Below are 13,134 nucleotides of genomic sequence, written 5' to 3'. Positions count from 1 at the left end.
TACTTGACCCCATTCTCCATAACCTGCACATCTCCTTTGAATTTGCTCAATGGGTTAAAATGGCTGCATTTGACCATTCATGTGAAAAGCACCTCTAATTGCCCATTATCTTTGAATGAGTACGGAATGTGGCTAGATAATGTCAATTAACACTGATTTGGTATTCATAGAAACAGTAACGATTTATTGCATTCATATTGGTAGAATTATAGTTTGCAAAAGTCTTTTACACTTCCTCAAACTTTTAACATTAATCTTTTCATTAATTTCATACTTTTCTTGAAGACTATTACACTGATAGGATACATTATTAAACTTTTGGCTCATACCAGATTACCACTATCATCACTATCTCCTCTTTACTTGACAGACTTTTTTTATGTAGGATGAACAAGTATGCTAATTTTATTTAATTTTAGATATGGGAACATTTATCTTTCCACACTCTTCAATGACGAGCATCTCTGGCTTTTGAGCTACTTTGAGGAAATAAAGTGGGGTTTAGGTTAAGGCAGTGTTTATTTTATTTGTTTTTTTTTCCTATTTCTTTAATAATAATAATTAAAAAAAAAAAAAAAAAAAAAAAAAAAAAACTTTGTGTAAAATACCTACTACAGAACTCCCTTGATATGTGGTCAGGGATCTTCCTGATCTGTTTCATGCTGTTTATCTTCACTTCATATGTAAATTTAAACAGAATGAAGAAAACGAACTTGAAATGAAAAGGAATTCAGACTCGGAAATGACCAAAAAAAAAAAAAAAAAGGAACACAAAGACTGTGCTAGATACTCACCAACTGTTCATGCAAGCATTGCTTTAAACACTTTCAACTAGCTTTGTTTCCTATTGGATAGAGAAGTGGCCTGATGAGTTTGACTGATTTAGGTATTATGCATCTCATGTTAGTCAGTTACACTAGGAAACATGGGAGAAATAGCATCATAATGTACACAAGGCAGAGCTTTGTCCATGGAATGATCCACCACAGACGACTCTAAGCCTGTCACAAGCTGTTACAGATCAGATTGTGTAAACATGAGCACCATTAAACAAATGATGTACTTGATGCTGCAAATTCGGAAAGAATGAGAGATAAACGTTACACTAGGCCATGATGATTTGTGTTGTCTATGTGGAAGACCAGATGGAGACCGGATTTAAACACTTCTAATGCTCTGGCATTGTCATTGCTAAACAGAATATTAGCATGTCATGCATAATAACAACTGCTCTCGCCGGCATGTACAACGTTTATCTCTGAGGTCTGCATGAGAATGTGTCATTGAAACACTATGTACACTTCAAGGGTAAACTATTCCCCTCATGCTGCAGCTGCGCTGTCTTCAGCATTCCAGTTTCCCCTCTTGCACTTTTGACTTTTTCATACATTTCATTTCATTATATACACAGCTCTCTGGAATATTTCATTCTGCTTGATCAATTGCTGCATTTTCCAGGCAAATTTCTTATAGAACATTGCTGTGGAAGTTTATTGTAACAGCACAGTTTCTTTCTTCTTATAAAATAAATAAACTAAATCAACATAACATGTCCAGTTATCTATATGTAATTGGTATGCACTTTTGTGATAATCTGTTATTTGTTCCGTGCTGGAATCCTACTATCATTTCAGTTCTCATTTCAGTTCTCTTAGGTCCCTGCACACTGAGTCCGAAATTTTCGGATGCATTTTTTTGTATTCATCAATTTGGTGACTCTGATTTGTCAAACACCTCTCAAAATGCTTGCTACGGATGCAGAAAATCGATTTTTTTGACAGACGAAAGTTTTAGAAGCAGTATGTAAATGTGATTGACACAACTTGAAGTCATTTTTTTTTTCGAAAATTTTGGATGAGAATTTCGGACTTAGAGTGCAAAGACCTAATTCTTTCAATTTAGTCATGGATAAATAAATGTAGGTTTAAATTTCAATTGATTAATAATAAAACTGATAGTTGACTTCAAAATCTGATTTATTTAGCAATGCTGAAAGACATCAAATAGCAGATACACACAACAGTGTCTGTAAACAAATTAAATTCTATATTAATGTGACTGTAAATAGTCAACATTTAGGCTTTTGATTGGTAAAAGATTGTATTAATAACATTATTATTATTATTATTATTATTATTGTTGTTGTTGTTAGGACAGTAGTGCAATTTGATAAAAATTGATAAAGCCAAACGACCAGATTTATGCATTAAGACTTGCAGTGTAAACTTAGCCAAAGAAATTGGTTCTATTGATTCTATTGGTTCTATAGAAACTCGAAATTGATTTTTAGATCTCACTAGTTGTCACTAAAACAAACAAACAGAAGCAACTTTAAACAAATGCCAAAAAGTATGGCTTTGGCCTACAAAGCAGCAACTGCCATAAGCAGGTTTTCAAGTTCCCTTTCGTTGTGTTCCGTCGGATGATGACGAATGGGGTTCGAGTATACAAAACGAGCTAATGGCTAAGAAATGCCATGGGTCTGAGGATTTTGCAAAGCGTATCTCCGTCTTACCTCATGGGTATAAAGGATGACACTGGCAACATGCAGATATGTTTCTTGGCTGAGGAGCCGAGACTGAACTCAGGCGATCCCTGCGGTACAGCGGAAAGTGGCAGGAAGACAGAACGTCTCCGTTCCCTGCTCAGGGAACGAGGGTTACATCCGTAACCGAGACATTCGTTGTCACTCCGAGTTCTGTCAGATGACGACAAATGGGGATACCAGACTTAGAGAATACAAATATGACCCAGAGGGATGCATATTGGGAATCACTGGGGTTTCCAGCCACAGGTGGAATATTTCAACCCAGGGGTGGCAAGGTGGCTTGCCAAGGGAAACACACATGCTCAGAGAGGCTTACAGTGGAAATACACATGTGGGGGTCACTCAGGGGAGGGACCATGAACACAGGAGGCACCTAGCTGTTTTGCAGGCAATAGACACTGGCGCCGACGTCAGGAGTGCTGGAAGAACTCAGGGCTTTCGGGGGAAGCTCACCTGAGGAAAATATTGCACATATCCAGTCGGTAGAGTAGAATGGCGAGCAAGCGAAGACACCTGAGCGGATCCGGTACTCGCTGGTTGAAGCGAGTACATGAGAAGACACTGGCTCCCCTTGGAGATTGTAGAATCTGGCGAATGTGTTGGGGTTCTCCCAGCCTGCAGCTCTGCAGATGTCTTTTAGCGAGGCGCCATGTGCTAGAGCCCAAGAGGACACCACACTCTGGGTGAAGTGGGCAGTCAAACCAAGGGAGCACGGTCGACCTTGCGACTGGTATGCCAAAGTGTAACCCCTACACCCGGGTCCCACTCGATCCGCTCCGAGCGGGCCTCGAACCCGGGTCTCCGGCATGAGAGTCAGGCGCTCTAACAAGGAGGCTAAAGACTGCAGCCTCTAGCATCTGTCGCTAGAGCGCCTATTGGGATCAGGGGAGTGAGGTTTACTTACACAGCAACTACTAGCCGGCCTCCGTTACAAAAGCAATGGCGTCCATTATCCAGTGGGACAGCCTTTGCTTGGAGAGAGCCTTTCCCTTCAGCTTCCCACCATAACAGACAGAGCTGGTCTGAGGTCCTGAAATAGAGCTAGTCTGAGGTCCTGAACTATAGTGGAATTTCTAAGCAAAACCCCATTTCTCGTCATCCGACGTTCAGGGAACAAGGGTTACATTCGTAACCGAGACGTTATACATACATGTCAGACTCACAGTGCGAGAAAATGAAAGAGAGAGAGAGACATGTAGTCTAGTGCAGTAAACTAGTGTGGATGAATGATAAGAGTAATGCATTTCTGGTGACTAAGATGTTGAGCTAGATACTGTGGAATTTCTTGAGAAAGCATTTAATAGCAGTTATTACCATTAGCAACATATTAACCCTCTAAGACTGGCGGGCGCGCCGTCACTCCGGTTTGCGTGTGTCTGTTTATAGAAGCCTATAGAAACTGAAACCAAATGGCTAGCTCAATCATTCTTTTCGCATACAAAACCAAAGATGTAACATGTTCAGATCAAGCCTCCAACATGCTCATGTTGCATTGTTTTCACCCTCTAATGAGTCTGTACAAACTGCGTAATATGCGTTTACGCAGAAAAAAAACACACAAAAATGCATTGCACGTCTTTGCACAACGTTCTGTAGATCTGCGATTGATCGTTACATCTTCTGATGTCTCATTGACATATCACGTTCTGTGCACTATGACCCCAGCATGTGTCACATGTTGTGACGTCAAAAGCTGCGTCATTTGACCATGTGTTTTACTCCCATCTGCTATATGTCCCTTCTAACACAGTCTCTTCCAAAGACGTCATATAACAAGACGTCTTTTGACCATACGTCAACATCCGCCGTTTTAGGGTACCCTTTAACGTCGGTTACATGACGATCCTGGGACGTCGTACAACTGACGCTTTACCTTTAATGTCAGTTAGGTGACTGGGTAGGTTTAGGTCTGGGGTAGGGTTAGGATCCGATAACGTCATCTAACCAACGTTTAAGGGTACCCTAAAACGGCGGATGTTGACGTATGGTCAAAAGACGTCCCAAGACGTCAGTTATATGACGTCTTGGGATGAGACTGTGCTGTCCCTTCTTATCGTTATTGTCTTTTTACCATTGCTTCATTCTATCATTTCTTTTTCGTTTAGACATTCGCAAATACAAGCACATTCACACACACACACACACACACACACATACACGCATACACGCAACATTATGTCTAAACGAAAGTACACGGACGGAGAGGTTTTTGGAAATACTAATTGCATCCGATGACGCTGAACTCTCCGTCTGCTCATCGGCTTTATTTATTTATCATTTTTTGAAAAAAAAAAAATTGACAATATTTTGTACAATAAGAAAGAAAACTTATATGACTAGTAATTCCCCTCGAACCCCTCTAAAATGTTATCTATTTGACCACAAATGTAATTGAATATTTTACAAGGCATTTTTACCCCCTTTTTTGACTGAGTGTAAAAATGAGTGTATCTTAAAAACTAATTTATGTAAACAGTTCAAATGAATTCTGTATAGTTTTAAATTGTTTTATGCACTTTTTTTACATTGACAAGTTTGAGGTTGACATTTATCCATTTTTTGTATTGAATAAAATATGTAGATTTTTTTTTAAATTGTTTTTCTTTTTGTTTATTGCACTTTTGAGATAATATTTATCTAGTTACTATTGATTTATTGCAAACAAAGCCTTCAAATTGGGAGAGTAAGGATTATTTTGATGCATGGCATATGAAAATCAAAAGAATGACAGCACAGCATGTACAAAGAGAAAGATATACTCTTGTTCTATGGCAGGTCATAAACGGTTAAATGAGAGAAATTTGCAAGAACAGAGAGCATATTCACATGTCATAATCTAACTGAGCCCTTCTTGGTGGAATATAGACCCATGATGGGTTCAGCATTAGCCTTCAATTAAAGCTTTTTAGTGTTCTTTGAGAATATATTTCTGAACTTAACACAAAAACAGCAGAACAGATATAGGTTTTGTATCTATAATAACAAGATGCTTTTCAACAGTCCACATCATCTTTTGCGAACTTTGTATGCCTAAATAAGATGAGACCTCGTACAGTCTTTGTAATGGCAGCTGTGGAAATGTGCTCTCTCATAGAAAGATGAGATTCTATTTACTTAATTCTGCCAGTGAAATGGTGTGACTGACAGATTAATGGAGAGGTTTTTGACAGTCAGCCATGGCATCACAGTGTGGGAGACTTTCTGAAATGAAAATTAGACAGCGCTACCCTTCCGCATCCATATCATTTCACAGGTAATGCCTATGATAACTAGGAGACTTTATTTTGAAGATACTGACTAATTACTCTGTGTCATCGCTCTTTTTGTCTGGGAAAAAAAAACAAACTAAATGGCTGATGGATTACATGGGAACTGTGTGAAGTTACTTTCTTAGAAGAATCACATCAAAATGTACTGCAGCACTTGTCTTCCGTTTAAACCATTTGAAAATGTTATTATGGGTGTGCACTTGTAAATTTGGTTTTGGGGTTTGTCTCATGCGTAGGTTTTCATGTATTTTAATTTAAAGTTTGATCATGTCATGTGATTCCATGTTCTTCTCATGTGATCTTGTCATGCACTCATCCCATGTTGTAATTACCATAACAATTGTGCAGTGCAAAAAGCCTTCACATGCTTGAATAACTTACATTAACTCTTACATTTTCTGAGATCTACAACTTGTACCACCTGACCACTGCAGATTTAAGTTGTGATCGACTTAAAGAGCCACTGTGGAGCCAATCAGTGACATTAAAGTGTTTGAGCGATTTGAAAGCATACGGAGCATTCTTCACAAAAATTACAACATGACGTGAAGGCAGTATTACAAAATGTATTATTTTCTCATAGATTTATTTACTTGTTATCGGTTAAATATTTTCATTGATTCATGTGCTTTAGTTCAAATTTTATTGGTTGTCTTGTGTTTCCCATTGTCCATGTATTTCAAGGGTTCAGCACAAAATGACAATGCTGTCATATATATATATATATATATATATATATATATATATATAATTTATAGCACTTTTATAGATACTCAAAGGGCCGCTTTACATATGGAAGGGGTGGATGATGGTTGATGCAACAGCAGCCATATTACACCAGAATGCCCACCACACACCAGCTTACTTACAGGTGGAGAGGAGACAGAGTGATGAAGCCATTATATATGGGGATGATCATCATTTTCAACATCCTCAAATTGTTTCAAACCTGTATGAATTTATTTCTTCTGCTAAACACATATTAATATATTTTGAGGAATTTGGATATCCAAACAGTTGATGGGTACCATTGACTTCTACAGTAAGAAAAAAACCTTGAATTCAATGGGGTCCCTTTAATTTTAATTTCTGGGTGAACTATCCCTTTAGGCCCTCATGTATGGAAGCTTGTTTCCGCCACTGAATAAAAAAATAAAATAAATAATTGCGACTTTTTATCTCACAATTCTGACTTTTTTTCTCACAATTGCGAGATAAAAAGTCCGAATTGCGTGATATAAAGTCGCAATTGCGAGTTATAAAGTCAGAATTGCGAGATATAAAGTCAGAATTGCGAGATATAAAGTCAGAATTGCGTGATATAAAGTCGCAATTGCAAGATAAAAAGTCAGAATTGCGAGATATAAAGTCACAATTGCGAGTTATAAAGTCAGAATTGCGAGATAAAAAGTCAGAATTGCGTGATATAAAGTCGCAATTGCGAGTTATAAAGTCAGAATTGCGAGACATAAAGTCAGAATTGCGTGATATAAAGTCGCAAAGCGAGTTATAAAGTCAGAATTGCGTGATATAAAGTCGCAATTGCGAGTTATAAAGTCAGAATTGCATGATATAAAGTCAGAATTGTGAGATTTAAACTATTCTGATGGGGGAAAAAAAATTGGCCTAATAAGTCGCAATTGCGAGTTTATATCTCACAATTCTGAGAAAAGATGTCAGAATTTCGACATATAAACTCGCAATTATGTGTTATAAAGTCAGAATTGCGAGATGTAAACTCGCAATTGTGAGAAAAAAAGTCACACTTCTGTCTTTTTTTCTCAGAATTGCGACTTTATATCACACAATTCTGACTTTATATCTCGCAATTCTGACTTTATATCTCGCAATTCTGACTTTATATCTCGCAATTCTGACTTTATAACACACAATTCTGACTTTATAACTCGCAATTGCGACTTTATATCACGCAATTCTGAGAAATAAAGTCAGAATTGTGAGCTATAAACTCGCAATTGTGAGAAAAAAAGTCAGAATTGTGAGAAAAAAAGTCAGAATTGTAAGATAAAAAGTCACAATTCTTTATTATATTTTTTATTCAATGGCGGAAACAAGCTTCCATACTCATGTTTTCTCGTCAAGTATTGTTATTTGTGTATTCTTCTGTTAGTAAGTCAAGTCAAGTGCATGTTTATGTTTAGTCTATTCCAGCCCGTTCTCATCCTTTAACGTCATATAGAGTGCTATATGACAAAACGGCGCTATACTACGCACATGGCACCCGTTATCGTTAATATAACACGCGGACCCAAGACGTTATAAATCCTTTAGCGTGAATATGACACGTACACCCTACCCCACACCTAAACTTAGCCCTCACAGCACGTGTTATATTAACGATAACGGGTGCCTTTAGCGTAGTATAGCGCCGTTTTGTCATATAGCACTCTATATGACGTTAAAGGATGAGAATGCGTTGTCTATTCATAACATGTTCATGATCTAAGTCTATTTTTGTTCAAGTTATCTTTTTTTGTTCACTTTGGATTATTCAAATAAACTGCACATGGGTTCATCTCAACTCACCTAAAGTGGACTAATATTACAGTAGTAAAGTTAGAGTGCAGCTTCACATCTTTCCATCACCTTTGCATACCTACTTGTATTATAGCATATGTTTTTATCATTCAGAAGGTAAAGATTATCTACTGTATATATGCACTTGCGGTTAAACTGTACATGTGAATGGCTGTTGGTGTGTTATATATGCTTTTGCTAGTACAGTACTATGAATGAAAAAAGAAAATTTAGCTGTTGTTAAACCTTCAGTTCTCCACATTCTATTACAAGCACTACAAAAGCGTTTTCAAATAAATAAAGTTCCATCACAATTAGCAACTGGCACAGCTTTCCACAAATAATCCCATTTCAAGGGAACTCGAGCTGCGTCAAGACACGATGGGAAAGCCCCTGCGTTATTGTGTCGTGAAGCAGGTATATAATCAGTCCAGTTGAGAGACGAGATGTCATAGGCAGCTGACGTCATCGACCAGGAAACTATAAAACACCCCTGAAAACAGACCGTGCTAGCTTTTATGCCATCAGCAAGCGCTCTGTGTGAATCTAATATTGTTGTTTGCCCACAAGCATATATTCACATATTCTTATTCTGTGACAATTAATTTACATTATGTGATGTGTTTTGTACATTTAGGGTACCTGTTATTTTTATATATAATTTTTATTATATATCAATAAAGATTTGGCTCAGATCTTGAGTTTGCCGAGACAGTTCGTTAATTGCGGGTCAGCAATAAAGATTCTGTGAGTCAATCGCAGATCTTGCGTGTGCCAAGACAGCACGTAGATTATGGGGCTGCATAAGAGTCATGGCTCAGATCTCGCATTTGCAATTTGCAGAGGAAGTGCGTAGATTACGGGTTTGATACGGGTTCGTGTTTACGGGTTCGATAATCGGTGTCTCCTCGGCGCCATCTGGGGGGCGACTCTCTGAGGATGGTCGTAAAGCAATAAGTTTGGTTGTTCCCTGCCGGTTCTCCTCTTCAGGGCGTCGAGGTGCCTGCATTTCCCAACAATCCTCCGAGGATGTTCCCTTCCAGTTTGCCATTATATGCCAATACCAGAGGCCAGTCTTGAGAGACTGGTCAACTTAATAGATTTTTGGCAGCGTGGAAGCCAGTTCTGTTCTCATCCACCCATATTTCTAGGGGTCTTCCCTATGTTGGTGGACCCCAAGCAGGCTCTAGTTATATCGTTCCTGGGAAGCGACTCTCTGAGGAGGGACGCAGCGCTGCCAGTTCAGTTTTTACCAGCCGGTTCACTGCTACAGGACACCAAGCTGTCAGCGTTCCAGAATGATCCGTAGAACAGTCAGTTCGGTTGTTCCCTGGCGATTCACCATTACAGGGCACCGAAGTGACTGTTCGACCAAGACTGGCCCCCTTAGTAGATCTTCTGGCAGCGTGGAAGCTACAGCCAAATATATCTCGTTGGGTCCTGCTCACTACAGAAATGGTTTCAGAATTCAATTTGGTTTTTCAGCCCAGATTTACTTCACCCCTCTCTACGTCGTGGACCCCAAGCAGGCTCTGGCTATGGAGCAAGCAGTACAGACTCTTCTGGAGGCTATAGAAAGGGTTCATCTTCCCAGTGCACAAGAATAATATAAAAAACATAGGAGAAGGCTGTTTTCCATGCTATAGAAGGCTATTTTTATGTTACCTCATCTTACCTGAGTGTTCCTTGGCGACTATTTCAATATTAACATTTCATATTAACATAAATTGTTTAGCAGGAATAATATTCAAAATGGTATTTGTTTATGGTATGTGTATCTACAGCCTGCACCGTCAGTTTCCTTTTTTGAATTAAGGAATATAGACAAATATATCTGCAAAAATAGTTGCCTCATTTGCATGCAAGCACAGAGCGTGCATTCTAGCTAATAGTCGGGCTGTAGTTCTCTTGGTGTGTTCAAGTGCGAGGTGAAAACACAGTCTGCTTTCATCAGCGCTAGTTCGTCGGCGTCGGCTTGGTGTGTTCCAGGCTTAAGAAAAAGAGGAATAAAAAATCATCCTTTGGATATTGATCTTAATGCCTTATATATATATATATATATATATATATATATATATATATATATATATGAAGAGTTCAGATGCAAAAGCCTCTAAATGCCATTTGAAATTTTCTTCTTTAATGATGATTTTTATCAAAACTGTATATTTAAGTTCAGTAATTTCACTTAAATAACAATTAATAGGTAATTATCATTGCCATTTAAGTGAAATCACTGAACTTAAATATACAAGCTTGATAAAAATGATCATTCTAGAAGAAAATTTCAAATGGCACTTAGAGGCTTTTGCATCTGAACTCTTCATATATATATATATATATATATATATATATATATATATATGCCTGTTCTATTTGATCTCCATCTAGTCTCACAGCACAAGGAGATAAACATAATACATTACTCTTCAGTCTGTGGAGGTGGTAAGTTGGAGTTCTGCAAAACTGATAGATTTCATGAGCTGTCTGCTAAGGTGACCTTTTATAATTTAAAAGGTGACCTTTTATAATTTAAAATCCTGGAGTTCTCTTGACAAAAAAACATAAATAAATAAATAGTGACTATAGTCTCTCTGTGTTCAACAATACCTTTGCCATGACATTACAATTCAGATGCAAACCTCACGTTGAAAGTTATAATTTCTGTTTGGTATGCAATAAAAAGCTCCTTTTAACTGAAGCCAATTTATGGTGCTATGAAATATATTTCGAAATGTATTTTATGTTGCACTTGACACTGAAATCCAAAATCTTTCACCAGTGATTTACACATTCTTCAGCAGGTGGAAGGTGTTCTGGCCGTGGAGGGTGATAAATTCAAATCTGTTCGAGGTAACACTCACCTTCCCACTGCCTACAAAATGTATGCCAAGCTGCTTACTGAATGACAATTAGACTTTTATGATTTCATGTCAGTGTAAATTTAATTGCTGTACTGTACCAACCTGTCTCCACACTCAAATGATATTACTAGAGTATAAAGTCAAAAATTATTGCTAAGGTATGGGTTACCAGTTCGTCTGTTCCTCTTTACTAATAATCACCTAATTATTCATGATGGGGCTGGCCTGTTCATGCCCATTCGCATACTGCCTTGGCAAAAAAAATAAAAAATAAAATAATAATAATAATATATATATATATATATATATATATTTCACAATCTAACTCAATTCACAGTTTCATATGAACGATTAGGAGGAGGATTTTTTTTTTTTTTTTAGATCATTGTGAAGAAAAATCGTAGGCAACAACATCAATTAGTCAAAAGTCTTGTGGACGCATATTTCGTGTGTGTTTTAGCCTTATTTCAGAAACTTTCACTTTTAGTTTTTACAATAACCACACATAAACAATATTTTTTCAAAATACAAACATGTACACACGTTGCTCATATTATGGTTGCCCTGTTTCTGCTAAATATAGTGTAATTTCATCTGTGCCATTAATATGTTTATAAGCAACTGAACATAGTACAAATGTCAGGACATGTCAGAACATCTCAAGGACCCCAAAAACACCTTGGACCTCAGAGGGTTAATAAATGGTATGCCAGTAAAATTGTGTGGAGAAAATAAATAGAAATTACATTTTTTTGTATTATTATTATTATTTTAAAGATTACCTTTAAGTAAGCATTAGACTACAACAAAGATACTTCACAACATGTATTGAAGAGTACATTAGACTACAACAAAGATACTGCACAACATGTACTGAGGCCCTGAAGCTTTGCAACCCATCTTGCAGGGAAGAAAACACGACTCTAATCAGTCATTTCCAGGGGTCTTTCTGGTGGGAAGATAACCATTCAACGAACAGGTTCCAGTTCAGAGCATAGAGGTGCCTCGTTGAGGGGGCTCTAGCAGAAGTGATGGTGTCTACCACCTAAGAGTATGAATGTTCTAGCAAGTTTTACTCTGCACCAACATCCTCCATTATTAGATACAGCTGCTCAGGTATACAACTGGGAGGAAGAACTGGGACTGATTCAATCTGCTAACCTCTTGTGTTAGCCCAGTGTTGCCACTGTAGTCAGGTCAGTCATGCCCTGAGGTCCAGGCCTTGCTATAAGAGAGTTAAAGAGCTATTCTTCTTTGAGACCTCAGCCTTAACCTCATCCACTGCACTGGCCTCTTTGACAGAGATGTGCTTATAAGTGATTACTTTATTGTACTATTATTGTAGCAATTATCGTAAACTTGTTGTGAGTTCTCTGGGATTATTTCTCAACTGTCTTCCTGCAAAACAAAAGTGCATGGTCCCGTAAGGCTGCGACTGAGAAGATCATTTAACTTACGTTTTGCTATTTCCTATAAATTTGTCTGATACATTCAGCTAAAACAGAAATGGGTAATTATCTTAGTACACAACATAATCTGCATAGACAAGCAGTGAAATCTCTCTGCATTTTGAGTGCAAATGTTTTGGATGTGGGTCGGGGGGTTATAGCCACTTGCAGCTGTTTATATCAAGCTCTACTTCTGCATGATGGGAAGCAGAAAATGACTGATTACTATGACATATTTAAAGCACTGAAGCAGTGACCCCGAGGAGGCTGGGACTGCACAAGAAGAGTGCCATCATACTGATAGGAATCAGTTTGGATGGTGAGTAATTGTGCAAACGCTTAGGCACTTCTAATTGGATCCAGAGCACTGTTGTTTCATAGGTGTGAATGAACATGTGACAACTTCACAGTCCTGGTAGTATTCTTTTTTTTTCTTTTTACCATGAAAGAAATTGTATTTTACCATT

Source organism: Pimephales promelas, chromosome 1 (assembly GCF_988280905.1).
Source record: "Pimephales promelas chromosome 1, fPimPro1.hap1.1, whole genome shotgun sequence".
In the NCBI taxonomy this organism is placed as follows: Eukaryota; Metazoa; Chordata; class Actinopteri; order Cypriniformes; family Leuciscidae; genus Pimephales; species Pimephales promelas.
Note: the sequence above shows the minus strand (reverse complement) of the source record.